Source organism: Cervus canadensis, chromosome X (assembly GCF_019320065.1).
Source record: "Cervus canadensis isolate Bull #8, Minnesota chromosome X, ASM1932006v1, whole genome shotgun sequence".
Lineage (NCBI taxonomy): Eukaryota > Metazoa > Chordata > Mammalia > Artiodactyla > Cervidae > Cervus > Cervus canadensis.
In genome coordinates this window covers 87,719,514-87,743,140 of record NC_057419.1, presented here as the reverse complement: position 1 = coordinate 87,743,140, position 23,627 = coordinate 87,719,514, and the positions used below count along the sequence as shown (strand labels likewise).

General features: G+C 35.7%; 1 pseudogene; it reads right to left on the bottom strand.

The window, feature by feature from the left end:
- Positions 1-16,879: 16,879 nt before the first annotated feature.
- LOC122435642 lies at positions 16,880-17,350 on the bottom strand (annotated as a pseudogene).
- Between the last annotated feature and the right edge of the window lie 6,277 nt (positions 17,351-23,627).

Genomic DNA, 23,627 nt, shown 5'->3' with positions numbered 1-23,627 from the left:
TTCTGCAGCTCAATTCCAGAAAAATAAATGACCCAATGAAAAAATGGGCCAAAGAACTAAACAGACATTTCTCCAAAGAAGACATACAGATGGCTAACAAACACATGAAAAGATGCTCAACATCACTCATTATCAGAGAAATGCAAATCAAAACCTCAATGAGGTACCATTAGACGCCAGTCAGGATGGCTGCTATCCAAAAGTCCACAAGCAATAAATGCTGGAGGGGGCGTGGAGAAAAGGGAACCCTTTTACACTCTTGGTGGCAATGCAAACTAGTACAGCTGCTATGGAGAACAGTGTAGAGATTTATTTAAAACCTGGAAATAGAACTGCCATATGACTCAGCAATCCCACTTCTGGGCATGCACACAGAGAAAACCAGATCTGAAAGAGACACGTGCACCCCAATGTTCATCGCAGCACTGTTTATAATAGCCAGGACATGGAAGCAACCTAGATGCCCATCAGCAGATGAACGGGTAAGGAAGCTGTGGTACATATACACCATGGAATATTACTCAGCCATTAAAAAGAATTCATTTGAATCAGTTCTAATGAGATGGATGAAACTGGAGCCCATTATACAGAGTGAAGTAAGCCAGAAAGATAAAGACCAATACAGTATACTAACACATATATATGGATTTTAGAAAGATGGTAATGATAACCCTATATGGAAAACAGAAAAAGAGACACAGATGTACAGAACAGAATTTTGGACTCTGTGGGAGAAGGCGAGGGTGGAATGTTTCGAGAGAACAGCATCATAACATGTATATTACCTAGGGTGAAACAGATCACCAGCCCAGGTTAGATGCATGAGACAAGTGCTCAGGGCAGGTGCACTGGGAAGACCTAAATGGATGGGGTGAGGAGGGAGGTGGGAGGGGGGATTGGGATGGGGAATACATGTAAATCCATGGCTGATTCATGTCAAGTATGGCAAAAACCACTACAATATTTTAAAGTAATTAGCCTCCAGCTAATAAAAATAAATGGAAAAAAAAAAGTTCCATAGAACATCAAAAACACTAGGGATCTCAAGTTTTTAATAACCTCACAAAATTTCTTGTAATTATGTTATTATGTTAAATATGTTATTATGGTTTGAGTGATGTTTGGTTCATTGTCTAAGGATGTATTTTTAATTTTTATTTTGGAAATAATTTGTGGAAATACTCCAGGTATTTTAAATGATGCATTGAATTTCAGAACACATGCTGGATATTTGAAACTCAATATCAACCTAGCATCCAAATTTTCCAAACTTGCTTTTTTTGAGCATGATTCTACAAACTTCATTTTGAGGAAAAATAAGAATATAGAAGAATCAGCATTTGCTGTTAACTTAAAATCTTCTTATATGTTATGAATGAGAAAAAACTTGTTTCTGGCATTTACATTATTTTCTTCATAATCTGGTGGGGTTGGAAGAGAGGGGTTGTTGAAAGTTAAAATTAAAACTTCATATCCCATATCCCTTAGATACACCCAGTTTTTCTTGCATCGCCTCATTTAAAAGTGTATTTGACAGTTCAGGATAATAACAGAACTATTTAATTGTGAGAAGTCTATTTTCTAATCTAATTAAATAAACCTAGAGATTGTCATACTGAGTGAAGTAAGTCAGACAGAAAAGGAGAAATATGGTATGCTATCATTCATATGTAGAATGCTTCCAGAATCTAAAATAATGATACAAAAGAATTTATTTACAAATTCTTGTAAAGTCTATACTCAGAGATAGGCTCAGAGACTTAAGAGTAAGAACTTATCCTTACAGGTGGGGTGGGGCAGTGGGGGGTGGAATAGTTAGGGAGTTTGGGATTGATATGTACACACTGCTATATTTAAAATGGATAACCAACAAGCACCAACTATATAGCACAGGGAATTCTGCTCACAATTATGTAACATAACTGGGAAAATTTGAAAAATATATATTCAACTGAATCATTTTACTGTACACCTGAAACTAACACAATATTGTTAGTCAGCTATACTCCAATATAAAATGAAAAGTTAAAAATAAATAAGCCATGAGGAAATATTTATATTTTTAATATTTAAAATTTTTAAAATGAAGTATAATTTATATATGGTGAACATCCTAATCTTAAGTATACTGTTCAATCTTGATACTATGTATCAAGACAGAGCAGTATCATCAATTAAGAGACTTCTCTACTACCACATTTCAGTTAACAGTCTCCACTGCAATATCAAAAGTACCAATTATTTGATTTCAATCAGGAGTTAGTTTTACTCAACAATTATTTACCTTTTATTTATTTAAGTTATAATTTACATATAAGAAAATTCATCATTTTAAATGTATAATTCTGTGAGTTTTGGCAAGTGTATATTCTCATGTAACCACCTATCCAATCAAGATATAAAGCAATGTTATTACCTAACTGAATTATTTTTAGTTTGGACTTTCCAAAAATGCCATAAACAGAATAGTACAGTACCTTTTAAGTCTTCCTTCTTTTGAGATAAATGCATTTGAGGTTTTTCTGCATTGTGTATGCCAATAATTTATTCCTTTTTGCATTTAGGTTGTTTCAGTTTTGGATGATTGTGAATATAGCTATTATGAACATTTACACATATGTTTTTGTGTGTACATTCCCTTTTAATTATATGAGCATGTGTGGAGTCTGCTTTAAATTCACATGGGTACATACCTAGGAGAGATATTGTGTGAAAGTTGTACAGTCGTGTCTGACTCTTTTTGACCCAATGGACTATATAGTCCATGGAATTCTCCAGGCCAGAATACTGGAGTGGGTAGCCTTTCCCTTCTCCAGGGTATCTTCCCAACCCAGGGATCGGACCCAGGTGTTGCACATTGCAGGCCAATTCTTTACCAGCTGAGCCACCAGGGAAGCCGAGGAGAGATACTACTGGTCTGTATTTAACACTTTAAAAACTAGCCAATTGGTTTTTCAAAGTGATTGTATGAGAGCACCAGTTACTCCAAATCTTGGACTGTATTTGGTATTATAAGCTTTAAAAAAGCACAATAAGCATTCATATATTGACATATTGCAATAATAATTTACTGTGTTTTAACTTGCATTTTATAATAATGATGTTGATCAACTAGTAATGTTAATAATTTTTTATGTGCATATTTTCCATTGTTATAATTTTTAGTTAAGTGTCTGTTTAAATATTTTGCCCAAGTTGTTTGGGATGGTATTTTTTATTATTGCCTTTTGAGAGTTATTTATTATTCTGGATGTGATTACTTTATCACATATTTGATATAGAAATATTTTCTCATACTATGACTTTTTAATTCTCTTAATATTGTCTTTTAAAGAATGTAAGTTCTTAATTATGGTACAACCAAAAAAAAAAAAAGAATGGAAATTTCTGTTACAGGAAAAATTGAGTTGTCCTTAATATACTTACTTTTAACCAAAGTGTATAAAGAATTTTTTCTGTGTTTTCACTGCAAAGCTTTATAGTTTTATACCTAAGCCTATAATCCATCTTAAGCAATTTTTATATAGGATGTGAAGGATAGATTAGAGTTCATTGTTATATGGATATCTGTTGAAAAGATTATCCTTTCTGCATTGAAAAACACTTGCACTCTTGTACTAAAATCAAATTTCTGGATTTTATTTTCTGTCTCATTGATCCATCATATTCCTATCCTTTAATTATTTTTTCTGAACTATATTAGTTTTTATAATATATACAGATATCAGAATGTTTGAGTTCAAATCTTTGCTCTCCTTTTTCAAACTTCCTTTCTATATTATAGTTCTATTTCATTTCTATATAGCTTTTAGAATCTGCTTTTCAAGTTCCACAAAATCTTCCTTCAGAAACATTGATTAGAAGTGCAATAATAAAAGTTATAATTTTGGAAAGAATTGACAGGTTAACAGTATTGAATCTTCAAATTCACTACCACAGTATATTTCTACAACCTGCTGGTGAGTAGGGCCAAGACCCAACATTACTGGCTACACAGTGTGCATTTCCTGGGGTTGATCCTGGCCCTTGTGGGTCCTGGTGTGGCTGTCTACATGTTATAGTAGTTCCCAGAGCTGGTGCTTGCCCACTGGTGGGCATGTCCAGGTACTTGGGCATCTGGTTGTGGGCCTGGGGATGCCAGGGACTGGTGCTGGCTTATTGTTGGGTGGGTAAAGCCCTGGGACTAATAGGCTAGAAAGAGGGATCCAAACTTTTGCTTCCAGTAGTAGTGTCCTCATGGTATAATAAGCTCCCAACATGGTTTCCACCGGTGTTTATGACCCAAGGGAAATCCTAGTTCCCTCCTGTCTCTCTGGGAGACTCTCCAAGATCATCAAGTGACTCTGACCCAGGTTCCTTTCAAACTCTGCATTGGGAATTGAAAGAAACATGTGAGATTTTGTGTATGTTCTTTAATAGCAGAGTCTCTGTTTCCTACAGTCCCCCAACTCTCTATAGAAAGATTATAGACTAGGTTTGTGAGTGTGGTGGTCTGATATATATATATATATATATAATTTTCAATTAACCCAGGCCTAAGTAAAAATACTTTTGCTTTAATATTTACTGTTTAAAAGTTTTCTGGTGTATTTGTGCTTACACTAAGATGAGCATAAATGCATATTTTGTAGAATATCACTTTCTCTTTTAAATGTTTCACAGAGTAAACATGTGGAAAACAAATGAAATAAACTAGATTAAATGTGATTGAGTCATTCACAAACATATATTGTCTTCTATGTGCCAAATATGTCATGATTTTGGCTCTTAGAACTCATAAATTAGTGGGAGAACCTAATTAACAATGTCTTATTTCCTAATATTATTATCAGATATTAGGGACAGTGTTTCACTCTGAAGGTTTCAGGAACCCAGGCAGGAAATACCTACAGACACAGAATATATTCGTGACTTTCACAAAGTTTCTTCCATTTCAATTCTAGCTTCAGACCCTTGATTAAGTAGACATAAGGTTTCTCATTTGCATTTCTAATATCTGATCCTGTCTCCTTCTTACTTTTAATTGCCATCTGTTTCATGTTTAGACTTTAGTACTCTACTTGCTCCTGAGCTTCTTTTTGAGTTGAGTATTGACAAATTTGGGTTGTCTTCTGGGCAGAATATCATTACATATTTGCATATGAAAAAAGTTATGGGAACAGAAAGAAAGAAGTAATTAACTGAATGTTCAGAGTCCTTTTATGCCATGACTTGAGTACATAGTTGCTTTAAAAAGGTCCGTATTATTGTCTTGTTTGCTTATGATTTGAGTTTTCCTACAAGGCATCGGATTAATCGATTAGTCCATTGGGTTCTGCTTAGTGAGGTCTTGGTTTTTTTTTTTTTTTAATTTTCCGCTTTGCTTTACACTTGATAAAGTTAAGTGAGCAACAGATTCTGACTTCTGAGCAACAAAATGCCTGTAAACAAGAATAAATTTCAAAAAGAAAGAGCTGGGTCAAAACAACTGATGTAATCAGACAGGCTAGGCTGAAAAGATAATCGAGCTCTTATAACATTAGTGGCAAGTAAAGTTGTACTTACTTGAATAGCAGTAGAGACCCAGAAGAGATGATACAGGAAGGACAGTTGAAATGAACCATTTGGCTCCAATAAAACAATACTGTACAAAACTAATTGATAATATTAAATAATAAAGAATGAAACGTAGCTGTTTTTAAAAATTTTCAATGCTTAAGTCTTCAGTCTTATATATTTAATATCAGTTAACATTTATTTATTTGGGTGGATCTGTGAACTGTGCTTTTACCTAGAGGAAGTATTTCCAATTTGAGCTAATACACTGAGCTAAGATCATTTCAGCACTTGTTAATTGCTCTGGAATGAGTAAACCCACTTAAAAATAAAAACAAATACTTTTGAGCCTTGACTTTTTTCTTTAAATGTCCAGTATCTTTCCCTGAATTAAACACTTGGAAGATAGCTATGGATGGCAAACTTGAATATGACCAATTTTAACACCTAGAAACTTGCATGTAATTTCTCTTTGTTTCCTCAAAATACGCAGATGTATTCACTTTTTGTTACATAGCTGAGAAATTTTTAAACTGTAAATAGTCATTTATTCTTCATTTTAAACATGCCTTTTCAACACTAGACCCTAGGGTATATTAAGCAAATTCAAAATGATAAATTAATTGGCATAAATGGACATAGATTTATGCCAATATACTATTCTATAGCTCGTGGCTCTAGTCCAAGATTTTGCACACAGGATGCAATTCATCAAAGTACATCATGGGTCATTTCTAGAATTATGCTGAGATGCTGGTTATTCTTTGCTATGGGAGAAGCATAGAAAATGTAGGAACTCATTTAAAAGTTATAGATCTAAAGTAATGTACAGAGCAGAGATTGCAGCTTTCTTACTTCTTGGTAATAGAACAGTGGTTTGTGCACTTAGCCTTATATTTATAGCTGAGACATTATTCAGGGCTAATTGGTATTTTATGAATTGGCATCAATCATTGATGTATTCGAATAATTCAGAGAAGAGCAACACAAATGATTAAAAGCTAATGGGGTTGACGCACGTAAAAGATTAAAAGACTAAATGCATTTTATTTGGCCAAATAATATCTTAGGGAGGTATATTGTTTCATTTTATGTGTAACCTGGCTAAACCATGCTACCCATGTGTTTGGTCAAACACCAACTGATATTACTCATAAGGTATTTTTTTAGATGAGATTAATATTTAAATCAGTAGACTTTGAGGAAAGCAGATGAATATCCATAATGTGAGTGTATCTCTTCCAATCAGTTGAAGGCCTTAAGAGAAATCAAACTGCAAATCTCTCAGAAAGGAGAAATTTGGCTTCCATACTATTTTTGGATTTAAGCTGCAACCTTAACTCTTTACTGGGCCTCCAGACTGATAGCTTATCCTTCAGATTTTGGAGTTGCCAGCCTACATAATCACTTGAGTCATTTATTTAAAACAAACCTCTCGCTCTCTGTTGGTTTTGTTTCTTTGGAGAACTCTAATACCGGAGTTAAACCTAAGAGTATAGCCTCCATGTATTGGAAGTGGGAAAATAGTTATGAAAGTAAAAGAGGGCTCCTATACCTAGGAGGAATAGGATGAAGTGTAGTAAAATCAAATAGTGATTGACAATAAAAATATTGTGTAATTATTAGCTATATTGCTATTCTCATCAGTATTATGTAATATTCATATACCATCATAAACATATACAAATTGTATCATAAATTAATTCATATAAAAGAAATGATGAAATTTGTCTCAACAAAACTAACCTTAAGGTGCAACTAAAATCAATACACTTCCATTATTATTGTGTGTGTTTCTGTGTCCCTGTGTGTTTGTGCATATGGTCATTGAGGTTTGAAAGTCAACTGCACAGACTCATTTTCATATTTAACTAAAATCTCTTTGCCTTCTATCTTTTTATGTTAAAAGTCATTTCATTTATTGGGCATCTATGACTAAGTCACAATGTTAAGCTAGTATATCAACTCATCAAAATGTGTAAAATAGAAATGCCTTCTCTCAAAGTGCTTAAAATCTTGTAAGAGAGTGATCACTAATTACATGCCATTTCAACATAAATTAAGCTTGATAAACATCATAATGGAAACAAAGACAAGTGGCTCAGATCTATAGGGAAGGGATTAATTCCTTTTGGGGAGATCAAGGAGAACTTTATAGAAGAAATTGCCTTTGAACTTTCCCTTTTTGAGGGTTCATAAAACTTCAGTAGGGGGATATGAATAGTATTACATACAAGGCAAAAAGATTAACTTAAGCAAAGTAATGGAGGCGGAGTGTAAGTTAACTTTAACAAGCAGTCTAATATGATTTGGGTATAAATTATGTAAACAATATATATAGCTAGCAATATATGTATACATTGCAATAATACTGCAAATGTAAGTTAGAGCTGGGCCATCTCTAATGGCCCTGATTCAAGGGATTGGATCTGATAGACAGAGTGACTAAAGAACTATGGACAGAGGTTCATGAAATTGTACGGGGGGTGGTGGTGACTCTACATATGACTATCACCAGATGGTCAATACTGAAATCAGATTGATTATATACTTTTCAGCCAAAGATGAAGAAGTTCTACACAGTCAGCAAAAACAAGACCAGGAGCTGACTATGGCTGAGATCATGAACTCCTTATTGCAAAATTCAGACTTAAATTGAAGAAAATATGGAAAACCACTAGTCCATTCAGGTATGACTTAAATCAAATCCCTTACGATTGATTATACACTGGAAGTGACCAATAGATTCAAGGGATTAGATCAGATAGACAGAGGGCCTGAAGAACTATGGATGGAGGTTCATAACATTGTATAGGAGGTAGTGACCAAAACCAAAGAAAAAGAAAGACAAGAAGGCAAAGTGGTTGTCTGAGGAGGCTTTACAAATAGCTAGGGGGAGAAGAGAAGGGAAAGAGAAGGGAGAAAGGGAAAGATATACCCATCTGAATGCAGAGTTCCAGAGAATAGCAAGGATAGATAAGAAGGCCTTCTTAAATGAACAATACAGAAAAAAAAAAAAAAAAAAAAACAGAGGAAAACAATAGAATGGGAAAGACTAGAGATTTCTTCAAGAAAACTGGAAATATCAAGGAAATGTTTCAGGCAAGGATGGGCAGAATAAAGGACTATGACTAAGCTGTATATTGTCACCCTGCTTATTTAACTTATATGCAGAGTATGTCGCACAAAATACCAGGCTGGATGAAGCACTAGCTGAAATCAAGATTGCTGGGAGAAATATCAACAACCTCAGATATGCAGATGATACCACTCTAATGGCAGGAAAATGAAGAGGAACTAAACAGTCTCTTGATGAGGGTGAAAAAAGAGAGTGTGCAAGCTGATTTGAAACTCAGCATTAAAAAAATCTAAGATCATGGCATTCGGTCCCATCACTAAATGGCAAATAGAAGGAAAAAAGTGCAAGCAGTGACAGATTTTATTTTCTTGGGCTCCAAAATCACTGTGGATAGTGACTGCAGCCATAAAATTAAAAGACTCTTGCTCCATGGAAGGAAAGCTATGACAAACCTGGACAGCAGACAATATTAAAAAGCAGAGACATCACTTTGGCAACAAAGGTCTGTATAGTCAAAGCTATGGTTTTTCCAGTAGTCATGTATGGATGTGAGAGCTGGACAATAAAGGAAAGTGAGCACTGAAGAATTGATGCTTTCAAATTGTGGTGCTGGAGAAGACTCTTGAGAATCCCTTGGATTGCAAAGAGATCAAGCCAGTCAGTCCTAAAGGAAATCAACCCTGACAATTCACTGGAAGGACTGATACTGAAGCTGAAACTCCAATACTTTGGCTACCTGATACGAAGAGGAAAAGACTCTGATGCTGGGAAAGACTGAGGGCAGGAAAAGGGGACAACAGAGAATGAGATGGTTGGATGGCATCACTGACTCAATAAACATGAATTTGAGCAAACTCCAGGAGACAATGGAGGAAAGAGGAGCCTGGTGTGCTGCAGTCCATAGGGTCACAAGGAGTCAGACACAAGTTAACGACTGAACAGCAACAAACAACATTTCATTTTTCAAATTTAGGCACGTGCTCCATTTGGAAGATGTCAACTCTGAGTGAGTTGACAATTTTGGACACTCTGGTGTTGTTTATATGTTTCAAAGGAAGGAAGTATGTGCTCCAAAGTCAAGTGCTTTTTCTACCTTTAAATAAATCTTTCCCTCAATATTAGTGTTTAGGATAGTTGAAATGTCAGATGTTGCATGAGACTAAGTTCAGTATTGTTAATTGGTTAGAGGTAGCTCTGGACAATGCATTTGGGAGCAACTGGAACAATGTCTTTTTGTTAAAAGACAACTTTTAACTTTTGTTAAGAGGTAACTTTTTTTTTTAAAGGTAAGATGGAAAGACACTGCTCAAGTCCACCTACTGTAAAAGGCCTTCCTATTTATCCTTCATTTGGAATCACTCTCAAGTCTGTCTATCTTTTTCACCCATTGCCTTTTGTTCCAATAACTGTACATGTTACCCGCTACCTTAAGTTTAGGTTCTAGTCAGTGCTTATTTGGTGTTTATTGAATGGATAGAAATTAATTTTAGTTTAAGATTTTATTTTCTATAAAGTAACAACACAAGACTTATTGAAACGGACTTATCATTTAGTATTAGGAAAGTGGCCTGGTTCAAATAGGACATTTACCTTTCCCCTCAACCTGGGCTACCAGACACAGATTCTCTTATTGGAAACAGATCATTTTGGTCATCTAGTGAGGCTTAACTCTAACAAGCAGGCTGATCTTCTCCACTTCTTGGTTACTCTATAAGATCATTGCTAAAATGATCCAAACCCTTATGGAAAGAAAAGAGAAGTATCTAATCAGAGACAGATAAATTCAGGGAGACTTGCATTCATCCATGAATTTTTGCATCTCTTACTTCCCCCCACTAGACAAATGATAGCTTTTAAGTCAATGTAGGAGCCAGTGAGTTGGGCGCCTGAAAGTTGAATTTGTCCCCCTTCAAACTTATCAATCTGATCTATGCAAGGTGCCAAAGTCTCTAATAAGAAAATCTCTGTCTTGGAAAGGGTGTGTAATTTTACTTGTCATTATGTTGGATTGCCTAATGTATCATCTCCTCTTTTATGTCATTGAGGAATGACCTCAGGCTTCTCCCTATCAATAGATAACGTGATTCAAAACTTCTCTTTTTATGTATTCAGTCTCACCTATAATTATCCTATAAAAAATAGATAATGAAATTCAGTGAGTGGAGATAACAGTGAAAAAGAGAGTTAATTCCAGGGGATAAAGTACTATGGCAAGTAGAATGTTGCCTCTAGTCGAGTAATTTCTGTTAATGTCACTAATTATTTTATTGTGCCCTGTTCTTTGGAGGGAGGTCTATTAGAGTCCTTCTAAGGTTGACTTCAAGGTAACTAGGCAGTACTACATTCAAAAGGTTCACTTGTGTCCACATTTCCAATCAGTGATATATCTATGCTAATATAATTATTATAATGCTATATATTATAGTGCTAATTAGGCCACTATCACAGACCAGATCCTCCTAAAACAGCAGCAGTAGTAATCACTCTTATTTATTGAGTGCTTATTGTGTGCCAAGCATTTAATGTGAATTATCTCGTTTAATCTTCTTGGTAATGTTGTGAAGTATTATTACAAACCTATCCTCTTAATCACATTATCCTACTGCATGTAGAACATTGACACCAGAAAAGCACCCCATCATGTAAGGCTGATGTCTTATGGGAATGTGCCTTGAACAAGAGCAATGTAGTCATAACAGCATATACCATCACCACTTCTGGAAAGATAATTTTAAGTGATTTTGGATATGGTTTCAGCCTCATCAAGTGACGAATAGCAACTTTTTTTTTTTTTAACCTTCATCCCATTAAGGCATAATGATTTGGATTATTAAAATAGCCAAATTAAATATCATAGGACCTGAAAATCCTGTGGCTAGACTACAAATGTATTTATCTGGGAACCAGGAAGAATTTCCATGGAAAAGAAAGATACCACTGTAACACAGTTGCTGGATTTTCTCTTGTAACTATAGCTCAATTCCAGTCAATGCATCACTTCTGATATTCTGCAAGTTTTATTTTTTTTCACATTGTAGCATTTTTATTAATGTTTATTTTTTAAATTAATTTTAATCGGAAGGTATTATGTTTTTGCCATACATCAACATGAATTGGCCACAAGTGTACATGCGTCTCTCCCATGCTGAACCCCCTTCCCACCTCCCTCCCTACCCCAGGGTTGTCCCTCTGGGTTGTCCAGAGCACAGGCTTGGGTGCCATACTTCATCATCCAACATGCACTGGTCATCTATTTTACATATGGTAATGTACATGTTTCCATGCTATTCTCTCAAATCATCCCACCCTTGCCTTCTCCCACTGAGTCCAAAAGTCTGTTATTTACCTATATCTCCTTTGCTGCCCTGCATGTAGGATCATATATTTCATAAATTCTAAATTTCATGTATATGGGTTAATATTCAGTATTTATCTTTCTCTTTCTGACTTACTTCACTCTATAACAGGCTCCAGGTTCATCCACCTCCTTAGAACTGACTCAAATGCATTCCTTTTTATAGCTGAGTAATATTCCATTGTGTATAAGTACAACAACTTCATTATCCATTCAACTGCTGATGGACATCTAGGTTGTTTCCATGTCCTAGCTATTGTAAACAGTGCTTCAGTGAACACTGGAGTACTTGTGTCTCTTTCAGTTCTGGTTTCCCCAGGGTATATGACCAGCAGTGGGATTGCTGAACCATATGGCAGTTCTATTCCCAGTTTTTGAAGGAATCCCCATACCCTTCTCCATAGTGGCTGTGCCAGTTTGCATTCCAACCAACAGTGTAAGAGGGTTCCCTTTTCTTCACATCCTCTCCAGCATTTATTTTTTGTACAATTTTTGATGATGGTCATCCTGACCAGTGTGCGATAACACCTCATTTTGGTTTTGATTTGTATTTCTCTAATAATGAGTGATGTTGAACATCTTTTCATCTGTTTATTCAGTTCAGTTCAGTTCAGTTCAGTTGCTCAGTCGTGTCTGAGTCTTTGCGACCCCATGAATCACAGCACACCAGGCCTCCCTGTCCATCACTAACTCCCAGAGTTCACTCAAAATCATGTCCATCGAGTCGGTGATGCCATCCAGCCATCTCATCCTCTGTCATCCCCTTCTCCTCCTGCCCCAAATCCCTCCCAGCATTAGGGACGTTTCCAGTGAGTCAACTCTTCACATGAGGTGGCCAAAGGATTGGAGTTTCAGCTTCAGCATCAGTCCCTCCAATGAACACCCAGGACTGATCTCCTTCAGGAGGGAATGGGTGGATCTCCTTGCAGTCCAAGGGACTCTCAAGAGTCTTCTCCAACACCAGAGTTCAAAAGCATCAATTCTTTGGCACTCAGCTTTCTTCACAGTCCAACTCTCACATCCATACATGATCACTGGAAAAACCATATCCTTGACTAGATGGACCTTTGTAGGCAATGTATTGTCTCTGCTTTTTAATATGCTATCTAGGTTGGTCATAACTTTCTTTCCAAGGAGTGAGTGTCTTTTAATTTCATGGCTGCAATCACCATCTGCAGTGATTTTGGAGCCCCCAAAAATAAAGTCTGACACTGTTTCCACTGTTTTCCCATCTATTTCTCATGAAGTGATGGGACCAGATGCCATGATATTAGTTTTCTGAATGTTGAGCCTTAAGTCAACTTTTTCACTCTCTTCCTTCACTTTCATCAAGAGGCTTTTTAGTTCCTCTTCACTTTCAGCCATAAGGGTGGTATCATCTGCTTATCTGAGATTATTGATATTTCTCCTAGCAATCTTGATTCCAGCTTGTGTTTCCTCCAGCCCAGCGTTTCTCATGATGTACTCTGCATATATACGTGTGTCTTCTTTGGAGAAATGTCTGTTTAGGCCTTTTGCCTACTTTTTGATTGGGTTGTTCATTTTTCTAGGATTGAGCCACACGAGCTGCTTGCATATTGTGGAGATTAATTCTTTGTCAGTTGTTTTGTTTGCTATTATTTTCTCCTATTCTTAGGGCTGCATTTTCACCTTGCTTATATTTTCCTTTATTTTGCAAAGCTGTTTAAGTTTAATTAGGTCCCATTTATTTTATTTTATTTTTTTTGCTTTTAGTTACATTACTCTGGGAAGTGGGTGATAGACGATCCTGCTATGATTTATGTTGGAGAGTGTTCTGCCTCTGTTTTACTCTAATAATTTTATAGTTTCTGGTCTTACATTTAGGTCTTTAATCCATTTTGAGTTTATTTTTGTGTATGGGTTTAGAAAGTGTTCTGGCTTCATTCTTTTACACGCAGTTGACCAGTTTTCCCAGCACCACTTGTTGAAGAGACTATGTTTTCTCCATTTTATATTTTTCCCTCTTTGTCAAAGATAAGGTGTCCATAGTTGTATGGATTTATCTGTGGACTTTCTATTTTGTTCTGTTGATCTATATTTCTGTCTTTGTGCCACTACCATTCTGTCTTGATAACTGTAGCTTTGTAGTATAGTCTGATGTCAGGAAAGTTGATTCCTCCAGTTCCATTCTTCTTTCTTAAGATTGCTTCGGCTATTTGGGATCTTTTGTGTTTCCATACAAACTGTGAAATTGTTGTTCTAGTTCTGTGAAAAATACCATTGGTAGTTTGATAGGGTTTGCATGGAATATATATATTGCTTTGAGTAGTATATTCCTTTTCACTTTATTGGTTCTTCCAATCCACGAACATGGTATATTTCTCCATTTATTTGTGTCATCTTTGATTTCTTTCATCCGTGTTCTATAGTTTTCTGAATGCAGGTTTTTTGTTTCTTTAGGTAAATTTATTCCAAGTATTTTATTCTTTTCATTGTGATGGTGAATGGTATTGTTTCCTTAATTTCTCTTTCTGATTTTTCATCATCAGCATATAGGAATGCAAGGTATTTCTGTGTATTACTTTTATATCCTGTGACTTTATTCATTGATTAGCTCTAATATGAAATTCTGCAAGTTTTAAAGGAACTGGAAAAAATTGCTATAGGCCAGTAGTTGTGTGTATGTATATCTGTGTTTGTGGTATATGAGTGTTAGCATTATCTCTAATTATCTGTCACTTTCTGGTTTTGTCCTTTGATTAAGAAATGATAAGTGAGATTATAAATTCTGGTAGCTAGAAAAATATACGTTTGAAATATGCTAGTTTAAGTTACAAATGTCCAAGACAAATTTAATTTGTATGAGGCACTTAATATCTTTCTGGAAAGCCAATTCAGCTGTATTTCTGTTATACCAAATGGATTTAATGAGATACACCAAATACTTTATTAGATATGCATAGTATTGAAGCTAGAAGCAACATTCTGAATTTTTCTTAATCTTTGATTAGTTATTTTAATTCTTCTTGATATTTCTTATCAGTGGGCATAACAAAACTGAAAATGAAGAATCTTGTGCTGGAAGATGATCTCTTGGAGGGCAGGATGCATGATTCTGTGTCAGGAGCCAGCGGAAGGTTTTGGACAAATTGATAAGGTTGACAAATTTGTGTTGTTGCTCTTCCATGCTTTTTTCTTTTCTTTTTATTTTTTGTTCCTCCCCTACTTCTACTCTTCTTGTCTTATCCTTTTGATGTTTCTTCCCTAAGTCCTGAGATCAAGGCTGCTGTGTATAGTTTAGATTATGTACTTCACAAGGGCACTGCACATAAAGGGGTTACCAGTTACATTGTATGTATCATGGATTTGTATATTTTCTACAAATTTCTGAAATATAGCACTAAAGTATCTTCGTCTAAACAAACAAATATAATATGAAATCTTTTTGAAAGGTGGAAGTAAAGTTTCCTAAGGAAAAATAACTTTATAATAGATTACAAATTCAGCCTATAAAGTGAAAGGGGTATATGTTCAAAACTACTCTCAAAATACCATAGGAAGACATATGTTTACAAATAATAAATAAAACCATAATTAGATCTATATGACTACTTTATCTGCTAGTATATGGAATATATCACTGTTTTCCTTGCTTGTGTGTAGAATAATTCATTGACTTGTTGTAAAAGATCATGGCTACAAAATAATATACTTCTGGACACTTAGATTTGCATATAGGATGTCAGAAAATTTACATCCTATATGGTTTGCAAGGCCACTGACTAAAGGATGAAAACAGTCCACTCTTAGTCTAATTCTCAATGAATGCATTGGCAGGCAAATTACCAGTATAACTTATACTGTTTTTTTCTCTCTTGCTATCTCTATCCATGTACAGTGGAATTGGTATAAGTTAAAAACAAAAAGAAAAGACAATGCAAGTTCAGAATATTTTTGATCTGAATGGGTATTTTAATGTTCCCCAAATCATGCCATGCTGGATTTTACAAGGAAGTTTGTCTCAGTGGATACAGGTGCCAAATCAATGGATATCTGTTTGATTATTTATAAAGTGCTCATGGTATATAAGCAAAAATCAGTATGAAACAGCTTTCAGGCCCTTAACATTTCTTTGCATAGCATACCATCAGTTTTAATAATGAAACACCACTTTTGCCTATTGTTCAAATATTTTCTACTTTTTAGATAAACCTAATGCTGAAGCTGAAACTCCAGTGCTTTGGCCACCTCATGTGAAGAGTTGACTCATTGGGAAAGACCCTGATGCTCAGAGGGATTGGGGGCAGGAGGAGAAGGGGACAACAGAGGATGAGATGGCTGGATGGCACCACTGACTGGATGGACATGAGTTTGAGTAAACCCCCGGAGTTGGTGATGGACAGGGAGGCCTGACATGCTGAGATTCATGGGGTCTCAAAGAGTCGGACACAACTGAGCGACTGAACTGAACTAATGAATAATTGGCTTCCCCAGTAGCTTAGCAGTAAAGAATTCACCTACAATGCAGAAGCTGCAGGAGATGCAGTTTCCATCCCTGGGTGGGAAAGATCCCCATGGAAGAGGGCATGGCAACCCACTCCAGTTTTCTTGCCTGGAGAATCACAAAGACAAGACAGGCCTAGTGGGCTACAGTCAATAGGATTGCAAAGAGTAAGACACAATTGAAGGGACTTAGCACACACGCAATGAATAACTAGGAATTCTAAGAAGTGACACAATAAAGATGCAATACGATAGTAGGAAAATGGAAAAGTTTGACTTGGAAAAAAGCATTTCGTCTTCCCCATTTTATAGGTTACAGTAACCTTGCCCAGAGATATTCGATAAATGACTTACTTGTCTAGGGCCACAATTTAAGCAACTGTCATACATTAATCTATCTATCTGCCTATCCTCCTTTTTTATGGTTTTTACATACTGTTTATATATTAATTATAAACCATAGCAGCAAAAGCTTTCTGAACTTTGGCAAGAAAAGCCAAAAAATTGTTAGTCTTCTTTATCTTTTCTTGAAATTCTGCTAAGCACTCAAGATGAGGAGCACTATCTGACACTTCATAGCCTCTTGCTTCATTTAGGCACAGGGAAAACACAAATGGGCTATCAGGATGCCTAGGGTCAATATTCATGAATATACACTGCAATTTATCACCATAAATTTTTTGAATTTCTAGTCCAAGTTGATCTTTATACAAATCTGCAGATTTCTGTAACCTTTTAACCTCTCTTCACTTGTTAATAGGGGAAATAGTTTTCTTCTCCCTAGCATATTCTTGCTTAAGGTTCTGGATATTTGCAGTCAGTGCCTCCACTTCCTGTTTTTTGTTTGTTTGTTTTTACTTCAGCAATCAACTTAATGAATTCTCTTTTTTTCCCCCTTGAATGAGGTTATTCTGCATTCTATCTGTCTATCCTCTTGATGAAGGTGAAAGAGGAGAGTGAAAAAACTGGTTTAAAACTAAACATTCAAAAAAACTAAGATTGTGGTATCAGGTCCCATCACTTAATGGCAAATAGATGGGGGGGGGGGAATGGAAACAGTGACACATTTTATTTTCTTGGGCTCCAAAATCATTGTGGATGGTGACTGCAGCCATGAAATTAAAAGACACTTGTTCCTTGGAAGAAAAGCTATGACAAACTTAGACAGCATATTAAAAAGCAAAGACATCACTTTTCCAACAAAGGTCCATATGGTCAAAGCTATGGTTTCTCCAGTAGTTATGTACAGATATGAAAATTAGGCCATAAAGAAGGCTGAGAACTGAATAATTGATGCTTTCAAATTGTGGTTCTGGAGAAGATTCTTGAGAGTCCCTTGGACAGCAAGGAGATCAAACCAGTCAATCCTAAAGGAAATCAACACTGAATATTCACTGGAAGGACTGATGCTGAAGCTGAAGCTCCAATACTTTGGCCACCTGGTGCAAAGAACCAATTCATTGGGAAAGACCCTGATGCTGACAAAGATTGAATGCAGGAAGAGAAGGGGAGTGTCAGAGGATGAGATGGTTGGATGGCATCATCAACACAATGGACATGGTTTTGAGCAAACTCCAGTAGATAGTTTAGGACAGGGAAGCCTGGAGTGCTGCAGTCCACGGGGTCACAAAGAGTCAGACAGGACTGAGTGACTGAAGAACAAAATTCTTCCTATCTATCCATCCATTTATTCAGTCACAATGTATTGAATATCTCATATGTAGCAGTAACAGAATGATGCACTCAGACATAAACACGAATTAGGAACCTCAAGGGTATTATGACCTAGAAAGAGCCATAAAGGTCATTATTTCCTGTGTCATATTGTTATGATATGAATATGAAGAGGGAATAGAAGGGAGTACAAAAGAATATTACAATACTTACCTTGAAGTGGAAAGGGCTGTCAGATAAACAATCCTGGAGGATATAATACATAAAGTAGAAGACAATGAACAGACTAGAGTAAACCAAGAGGAAAGTTGTCAGAGGAAAGAAGGAGCAAAGGCATGGAGATGAGAAGAATCACGATGTGTGGTTTGTGTGTGTGTGTGTGTGTGTGTGTGTGTGTGTGTGTGTGTGTGTGTTTGAGCTGCATGCAGTTTAGTCTTGTTGGATTAGGAGTGTATATTGTCAGTCAAATTTGAGGGTAGATGGGTGTGACTAGAGAATGTGGCAGAGACAATAATGGAAATGTTAATAGTTTATGTTTAAAATCCTGGACTTTATTCTAGAGCTTATCAAGAAATAAGTCTTATATTTTCTGTGAAATATCTGGAAAATAACTTCTAAAATTTCTAGAAATATTTTAAATATGCATATTATCATAGTCTTAGTAATAAAACTCCAACAACAAAGCTTGTCTACTAAAAAAAATAATGGTAAGAGTGTTTTAGAATAAAATGAATTTCAAGATATATTAACCAAATCACAGTCTTCTCCAATTTGGAATTTTCTTGGCTAAAAACATGCATATCAGATTAGAGCAACATGGAGGTTTGAAGGAATGCATCAATAAATGTGACACAATACATGTCACTACAGTTCTCACAAAGAAAATTAGTTTACATAGTTATCTGAAGAATCAATTATAAAGATGCATATTATGGAAAAACAATTACAAATATTTCTTATATTAAAAATAAATTAGGTATTCTCAGTTTTATTTATCATGCATTGTTTATTTGACTATATAAAACTAAGAGGCTTCTGCACAAGAAAAGAAAAATCAACCAAGAGACAGCCTAGACTTCTGGTTTCCAGTTTCACATGTGAGGAGCTTGGAAGTCACCCCAAATCCTAACAATAGGAAACAAGTTGAAAGACTGAAAAGTGAACAATTCTTCTAGGACCCACAAGGAAAGGGAGGACACAGGACAAATCCGCTGACTCCAAGATTGGAGAAACAGGTGAATACAGGGAGTTGCAGTTTGCTAGAGCAGAGACTCGTGAATAGAAATCACCACAGGGAGCAGAGGAGTGTTGAAGTCTCCTAGTTGATGAACATATTCTAAATCTTGATAAAGATGTTGATTATATGGGTGTATTCACTATCAGAAGTCATTGAACTCTGCCAACTAGATCTGTGTATTTCATTTTATGTGAATTAGACCTAAATATAAAATATATAAAAATACTGTTTTCAAAGAATTCATAATACAAGGGAAACTATATTATAATGCTAAGCCTAAAGAAATGTAAAATTGTGTGTAAAGAATAATTTTATTGTGTGTGTGTGTACACATGTGTGTGTGAGAGAGAGTGATAAAAATATACACTAAGCAGAATTCACTAACATTTTGTAAACAGTTGTGATCATTGGGATTGAGTGCTTTTGTCGTTATATGTTTTTATGTTGAAAAATTTCTAAAATGAACATGCAATACAATATAATAAAAATGACTAAATACATAGCTATTGGTTATGAACTTTGGGTTGTCTCATAGTATGCTGTTAAGTCAAGGGCTATCAACCACACACTTCACTGAGCCCTTAGCTCTCTGCTTTCCTGAGATAAGGAAAAACAAAATAGCACCTCATGCACATTACTTAAACCTTAATTAAGCATATGTGTGCATAAAAATTTGTTTCTCCTCGCTGGCTTCTGCCCCAGAAAGCTGGATTTAGGAATTTGGGTCTCTCAGACTGTCCCTGTACCCTTTGTTTCAAATAATATTTTAAAAACTTACCCTTCCAGCTGGTGTTTGTTGCTGACTAATATGTTCGTTCTTCCTACTGTTTCTACTAAAACACTCTTGGGCTAAGTATGTCCATTCATGAATAACTATTTAATTATTATAATTTTGTTATTTGCAAAGTCCTGGCAGTATACCCAGAACTATATAAGAAAAGACATGTTGCTGACTAAAGGGCTTACTATTGAACAAAAGACAATTTACTGACTACAAAGGAACATGCATTGAGTAATGAAGGATTTCCCAATGGTGTTTCAGCTATTACATGCTGTGCCAAGTGACACAGCAATGGGAGTGGGGTCACTATGATCAATATTGCTTGAGGATTTGATTTTTTTCTTGGAGATCTACAGTGACTGTACCATCTCTTCTAGAAAGAAAAGTGGAATTAGAGTTTGAAAGTGGCTTTTAAATGTGGAAGAATTAATGCATTAGTAATGTGATGGTAATGCTATTTTCAATTTCATGGGAATTTGTAATGCCTAGGTAATCTACTTTGTGACCTTGTTGTTGTCATTCAGTCGCTAAGTTGTGTCCAACTCTTTGTGACCCCATGAACTGCAACACTCAGGCTTTCCTGTCCTTCTCTATCTCCTGGAGTTTGCTCAAGATCATGTCCACTGTGTCAATGCCATCTCATCCTCTGTCACCTCCTTCTCCTTCTGCATTCAATCTTTCCCAGAATCAGGGTCTTTTCCAGTGAGTGGGCTTTTTGCATCTGGTGACCAAAGTATTGGAGCTTCAGCTTCAGCATCAGTCCTTCCAATGAATATTCAGGTTTGATTTCCTTTAGAATTGACTGGTTTGATCTCCTTGCTGCCCAAGGGACTCTCAAGAGTCTTCCCCAACACCACAATTCAAAAGCATCAATTCTTCAGCACTCAACTTTCTTTATGGTCCAACTTTCACATCCATACATGTCTACTAGAAAAATCATAGATTTGACTATGAGGACCTTTGTCAGCAAAGTGATATGCCCTTCTTTGTTTTTGGATCTCCAGTGCCTGCTAGCCCAGGAAATCAATAAATACATGTTGATTGGTATAAAGATTGATATTTGGATTGATACTCCTAATTAGGTATAGATTAACAGCCTGATTAGTAGGCATTTCATATTTTTCTTCACAGCCTTAAGATAACTATTACTTAATTTTATACGTATGGATCACAATATTTATTGTGCAAACATAATCAGTCATAATTTTGAGGTCATATTTTATTTACTTGTTAATCCTATGTATCCTAGTAACTTCCCAAAGTCTTATCTCCTGCTCTCTAGAGAATATTCCTGTGATCAGATTCTTGCCAGTCTTGCATCTAACTCTGCCAGTCTCCTTTTCTTCATACCTTTCCTATCTACCTTCTTAACATCAACATTACCTATCCAGGAGCTGTTCCACTTAGAATCCTGCTGGATAGGTGTTAGGACATAAATAAACCTGTGTTTCAGCATTAGTGACTGATAATGGGTCATTCTGATATCTTTCCTCTATAATTCACATGATATTTCACTCATCTGGACATTTCAGGCTCCATGTCTTGGCTAGTGGGGAAGATATGTTTGTTTAGTACTCCTGAAATGGCACTCTGTAGGCAACCTGCTGCTCTGACACCTTATCATTTGGTTTGTTATACAGTTATAGTTACCTTTTCCCAGAGCTGTCACTGCTGTGGCTCAATCTCTGTTTGCCTCACAGATTTTGTGAAGCCTTTGTTTAAAATGAGTCACCTCTGATTGCAGCACACTAGGAGGCCTCTTGGTTGTTGCTTTTCATATCATGGTTCTTATGGTTTTATTTTATTTTTATTATTATATTTTATTATTTATTAAAATGTTTATTTTAAATAAATACATTAATACAACCCCCTCTGCTCTAAATTATTTATGTGTACTTTTCTCATTAAGTTAGCATATAGAATGAATAAAGAAATTAACAACTTACTATAAAATATTCTTGATTTTGTATGAACTATGCTTTTACAATTGAGAGATGTTTCTCTTTGACATTTCTTCTATAGGTAAAAATGACACATAAAACTTAGTTTTTCAATTAAGATACAAAAATAATTCATCCTATATGAAATATGTTTTTGATCTTAAAAGTCTACAGACACTATTGGCAATGTTATAGAAACCTGTAGGAGTTACTATAATACTTAATTACTTGGAAATCATTTTGTTTCCTGAATTTTGGCAGACATTAATACACTAGACCTGTAAGGTTTATTATAGTAAAAGATATGTCTAATCAGTAATTCTCTAATTGGAATGCTTTCTGGTCCTTCAAAGGAATAATTGTGTAAAATCCAAGAGAGAAAGTATACTTTTACATGCTGTTTCATATTGCTTTTACTTTTATTTTACCATGCTTTTTAGCATCAGAGGCTTTATATTAGTATTTATATTCTTTGGAGTTTCTAGTCTGCTATTATTGTTCATTTAGATAATTATGGCAGTGTTATTGCAAAGTTTAAGGCTTCTCCTTGAACTGCATTTTTATTTTAACTTAAGGTGAAAATATCCTTAATAAAAATTATTAAGGTATGTAGGGATCTCAGACTCTATGATAGTGCATTCAGTGGCCAAGACTGCTGCTGGTCTCCAGTGTACATCGTGTTCTTTATCCAGAGTAAACAGATCCTAATTCTTATCAGAACACATTGACTCTCAAAATAAAATGCATTGTTTCCTGAATCTCTTGCAGTTATATGTAGCTAAGTGGCTAACATCTTATCAATTAGATTTAAGCACATGTTTTGTGCAAGTATTTTGGAAAATCTTATTAAATAGGAAGGAGATAGCTCATATTTCCCTATCTCATAGTAGAATGCAGATTTAGGGCTGGTGAAAATCCTTACAACTTTCCATAGAAGCATACATCTACTCCACTCTGGATAAGATTTGTTTCCTGTGGCAGAGCAGCAAAATTAAGTCTTACCATAGTTCACTTCATCGTGGAGCTGGGCACCAGTATTTTTCTCTTCCAGTTAGGCATTTTACTCCACTTCTACTGGAGTGGGTTGCCATTCCCTTCTCCAGGGGATCTTCCAGACCCAGGGATGAAACCTGGGTCTCCTGCATTGCAGGCAGATTCTTTTTTTTAATTTATTTATTTATTTTTTTGTCATACATTGATATGAATCAGCCATAGATTTACACGTATTCCCCATCCCGATCCCCCCTCCCACCTCCCTCTCCACCCGATTCCTCTGGGTCTTCCCAGTGCACCAGGCCCGAGCACTTGTCTCATGCATCCCCACCTGGGCTGGTGATCTGTTTCACCATAAATAGTATACATGCTGTTCTTTGGAAATATCCCACCCTCACATTCTCCCACAGAGTTCAAAAGTCTGTTCTGTATTTCTGTGTCTCTTTTTCCGTTTTGCATATAGGGTTATCGTTACCATCTTTCTAAATTCCATATTATACAGAGTGAAGTAAGCCAGAAAGATAAAGAACATTACAGCATACTAACACATATATATGGAATTTAGAAAG